Raw genomic sequence first — 5,516 nt, forward strand, 5'->3', positions numbered from 1 at the left:
ATATCCTCTTATGATGGAGCTTACAACCCATCTATTAAAAAGAAATTTTTTTTACATCCAAATTAACATCCTATATCTTTTATGGGGTGTACAACCCAATTTAGAGAAAAATAATAAATAATCATCAACCAATACAAATATATTTATACATTTAATTGAATGAATAAAAACATTTCATTCATTCATCCCTTTAAGCAATGGGATGAAGAAAAATACCTTACAAAATAGAGTTAGCACACCTTATAAGGTACTAGAGGCGCTAAGCTTTGATACTAGTTGTTGGAAACCTTGGATTACTTTGTTCCCATGCTCTGGATCTTGTAAGGTGCATGCATTTATTCCTAAGCATCTCTAAATCTATCACATCGAAATAAAATGATAATAAAAACTATTAATAACTATAAGATCTAGATATTTGAAACGCATATTTGTGATATGGATGTTCTCATATTATAATCCATTTGATGAAGAACATTCCTAGAAAAACTGGAGAGTCTCTTTCTTCATGCTGTTGCCCACATGTGCGTTCTGTGCGATTCTCGTGCATACTACCTATGCATGTCCAAGTACTGTAGCCCTTCATCCAAGGAGGTCTTGTACACCCAAGATCTTTCACCTGATGACTCAAACCATGATCTTGGTACTCTAAAGTGTGAGCTTTGGAAGAGAGGAGGCTATAACTCTCACTCTCTCTCTCTAGGAGGAAGACAACTTTCACCAAAATTCATTAGGAAACCCAAACCCATGGAGGGGTATTTATTGGGTTGCTTATTGGGCATAAGTGACTTAAGCCCATTAAGGCTTGGTTCACTTAATCTAGACTAAAATGGGTCCTAATTGATTAATTAACCACACTGAACCATCTACTTAATCAATTAACCCAAACCAAAGACCTTTTTTACTATCCCTTGTGCAACCTTAAGTAATTACCAAAACGCTCTTATGCACAAGAATGAACCTAAAGCCAATCCAACCCTTATAAATCATGTCATCATAATATATGAGTTTAAAGTAGGGACCATTGGGACCCATAAGAGTACTGGATCCCTTAGAATCTAATTATGAAGTTGATTCAACATTCCATTAAAGAGAATCAATTGCACTCCAGTACCTTATGTAAGTAATAATGAGAAGAAATTCGGGTTGGTAACCTACTATCCATTGCATGCAAACTCCCCATGAACTGTTTTCTATAATTTAACAAGGTAATGCTATCATCTATCAAGATTATCTCTCGAATCCCTAAGTTATAGATCTCACTTATTATGTGATCAATTGACTAACTCCAACTTCAAGGAGCATATGTCTAATTCCACTAAAGGAATTATTGTGGCCACATATTTTATGATCACATGTCCTTTGGATCACCCAATGGGACATATTGTCTCAATCCCATGAGATATCATGACGCCTCTATTAAGAATACATGTTGCCACCACCCTTCATCAATAGTGATCCAATCTATAGGGATATATGACCACTTTAGTGTTTCACCCATTAGTCAAAGTCTCCTGTTTATTTCAGCATAAGCTTAATATCTTTACAAGGTTGAGAGTCCATGTAGTGTAGTAACTTGGTGAATCTTGAAATTTGATAGTCTTGCATCATGATTCACCATAGGTCCAGTCCAATATGCATCACATATATTTGTATACTCACCATGGGAAATCTCGATAGCCAATATAAGCCATCTCTTAAATTAGGAGGTGGTGCACTAAAGTTTCTGCTGGATTGCCCAAATTCATAAACTAATTATGGACAACTTATCTACGTATAAGGAACTCATGACTTGTATCTTCTATGCAACTTCTAATGCACCCAAGTCATGTACAATGTAAGAGACATGAGCTGAATGCTCAAATCAACGTCAATACACCAAAGTGATAGCAAATGGACAATTAAGTCTAACTTTGTTACATTATGTCTTGCTTTTAAGGGCTCAATCCCAATACTAGGATCCAGAGAAAAGGCATTAGAAAAATTTACCTATGATTTGAACGTTTTCAAATTAATTTCACTCGGTGAAGAAGAAGCTTAAAGAGTTTGGAGGTCTTATACACTTAAAATCTTCTGTCTAGTGACTCGAACCACAATTTTGACACTTCATAGCATGGGCTTTGGAATTGAGGATTCTTAGGCTCTCTTTTTCTCACTTTCTAGGGGTGAAATACATCTGTCTCTCAAAAGTAATAGAAACCTTAGCCCCTAAGGGGTATTTATAGGGTTTCCCTATTGGGTTTAAGTGACTTGAGCCCACCAAGGTTTGAGTTACTTAATCTATCCTAAAACCTAGTCTTAATTGATTAATTAACCACATAGAACCATCTAATTGATTAATTAGCCCAATCTAGATAACTTGTTCACCATCCCCTATGCAACCTTGAGTAATTACCAAAACACCCTTATGAACAAGAATGAACCTAGAACCAATCTAATCTATATAAACCATGCCATCATGGTATATAAGCCCAACGCAGGGACCATTGAGACCCATTAAAGTATTCGCTCTCTCAAAATTCAATTCTTAAGTTGATTCAACATTCCATTATAGAGAATCAATTGCATTCCAATACCCTATATAAATAACAATGAGATGAAGCTCGGGTTCCTGACCTCCTATCCACAACACGTAAACTCTCCATGAAATGGTGTCTATAATCCAATAAGATAGTATTATCATTTATCAAAATGACCTCTCTAATACTTGAGTTACAAATCCCACTTATTATGTGATTAATTGACATATTTTAACTCCAAAGATCATATATCAAAAGTTTGTTAATATAGGTGGCCTAAGACAACATAATCTTCCTATCCTTGCGATCTTGAAGGACCTTAATCCCAAGAATATATTGTAACTCACCCAAATATTTCATCTAGGATTGAGTAGATAACAATAAACCTACATCATTCTTAATAAGTAGAATGTCATTAAAGTAGAAGACCAAAAAAACCACCATGCTTCCCTATGTCTTCTTGAACACATAAGGTTCATCCTCATCCTGATCAAAATCAAAAGTCTTGATAGTTTGATCACAACACCTATTCTATGAGCGAGATGCTTACTTTAATCCAAAAATGGATTCATGTAACTTGCACACAAGGTGTTCTTGGCCATTTTCTATGAATCCATCTAGTTGTATCATATGGATGCTCTCTTCAAGATCACCATTCAAGAACGTTGTCTTTCCATCTATTTTCCATATCTCATAGTCGAGATGAACCATAATGGATAGAGTATCCTGATGAATTTGAGCATGATTATTGATGAGAAGGTCTCTTCATAGTTGAAACCTAGTTTCTGACGATAACTTTTTACGACTAGCCTACCCTTATATATCTCAACCTTTCCATCTACCACTTTCTTTATCTTGTAAACCCACTTGCACCCTATAGGTTTTATCACTTTAGGTGTTTATACAAGATCCAAACTCTGTTAGAATACATATATTTTAACTTTGCCTCCATAGCTCCTTGCCAAAGAATAACATCATTGTTGTTCATTGCTTTATCATAATTTGTGGGATTGATTGGAGCCAAAATATGTGCTCTAATGGCACATATTCGATATGATTTGTGCACCAAAGGACATTCAAATCACCCAACTTGACCTAAATCAATGCTAAGGCCCTAGCCATGAGTTTAATCTATATTTTAGAGATTTATCTCAGGTTCAAGGGAAGAAAATTGTGCAAATTGAATGACTTTAGATTTTGAAAGATCAAGAAAGGGCTAAATGAGGAAATAAGTGAGTCAAGACTCATTGAATGTAAGGAAAGGCAAAACAAGGATATCATGAGGTTGGAGGATGATAAATGACCATTATGGAGTAAGAAAGAAGGCAAGAAAGCATGGGAAATGAGGCATAAAGCAAGATTGAGCTGCATGGAAATTTAGAACTCAAAAATCTGATGGCATTATATACTCTGACTTTGAGGACAAATTTGGAGCACTTTCTGGAGTCTATGATATACATACTATATATTTTTTCGAAGCTCGGGAAGTTAGGAGTCCAACGCTTCAAACGGTTTGCAAATCGGAGCTGAAATGAAGAAGTTATGGCCATTTGAAGACAACTGCACCAAGCTGGAAGGTCATTTCGAAATCATTTTGAAATTCAACTTATGGATTCGAAATCCACTTCGAAATGACACCAATTTCGAATTCACCCACTGCCACTTTGATGTTCCGCCTTCTCTACCTCGGGAATTGCATCTAAAGCACTCCATCCGCCCTAGGTGGACCCCACACGACTAGAAATCACCATTTTATTATTTTTTAATCATTTTTAGGAAATTATTTTGTAATAAGTGGCCAATGAGAGTGTGCCACATGTTAGGTAATTGAGGATATTATATAAACTCTCTCAATTCTAGGTTTGAGGGATCTTGGATTTTTTCTAGAGAGTTTGACATTGAAGGTGGAAGAAGACGAGAACTTTGGTTTGTTTTCTTTTTCTTCTTTATTGAATATATTGTTTTTAGTTTCTTTTGATTCAAATTATGGATTTTTACCCTATTATGGATTGTGAATGTGACATCACCCCCATGAGAGGCTAAGAGCCAACTTGGGGCTTGAAGCATGAAAACCTAAGGGCTAGGAAACCTATAGGGACAATGGGTAAATTACTATAACAATGAGATTAATTATTGGTTGGGTGACAATTTATTATTATTTTTATCCTATCCTTGTGAGTTCGTTTAGGGAATGATACGGTAGGTTATTACTCGATACTAGTGATTCTTGGTAATTCTTGATCATTTGTTATCCTCGTCTTACCAACCGTTATTTGCCCCTAAACAAAGCTATAAGAAGTAGGAAGGGTTAAAAAGCCAAATCTTAAATTGATAATCAATCTCATTCATTTGATGGTTTTAGGAATCTGTTTTAAAAAGGAAAAATTAGGTTTCGGATGCAATTTTGAGTTATAGAACTCAACTTGATCGCGAGTGGCCAAGGATCCCAAAAACCCTAAGATCATATTACTTAAAATACCCTTGTTTTCTCTAATTTCTATACCCTAGTTTGGATTGTGGAAAACCCCAAACTTGAATCAATTGAATTTAAAATCAATATTCATTTTCTCTTATTAATTTAATTTCTTTTACTTAGTTTCACATTATTCACATATTGTTTTTCACTTAAGGATTTAAACAAAAACAATTCATTTATTCTAGTATTGACAATTTTCATAAGCCAGTCCTTGAGAACGATACCCGGAATACTACAAAAGCCGTAGTGACTCTTTCTCTAGTTTTTCTTGACCAGAGTTACTACGTAAAAAGGCTAAGTATTTTGGTACAATAGAGAATTTTCGATCAGGGATCGGTATCATTTTCCTTTGGAGTCACCTCAAAAGACTCTCTCAAATACATGAGATTTTCTGGTTGCATAACAACCTTCCTACCATGATGAGGCACTGGTGTACTAGAACTGATTGGAATGGTATGTGTAGGAATCTCTAGACCCATAATCCCTTGTGTTAATGTGGGAGTGTCTTCAAGTGCTTTCCAATC

This window comes from Vitis riparia, chromosome 9 (assembly GCF_004353265.1).
Source record: "Vitis riparia cultivar Riparia Gloire de Montpellier isolate 1030 chromosome 9, EGFV_Vit.rip_1.0, whole genome shotgun sequence".
NCBI lineage: Eukaryota > Viridiplantae > Streptophyta > Magnoliopsida > Vitales > Vitaceae > Vitis > Vitis riparia.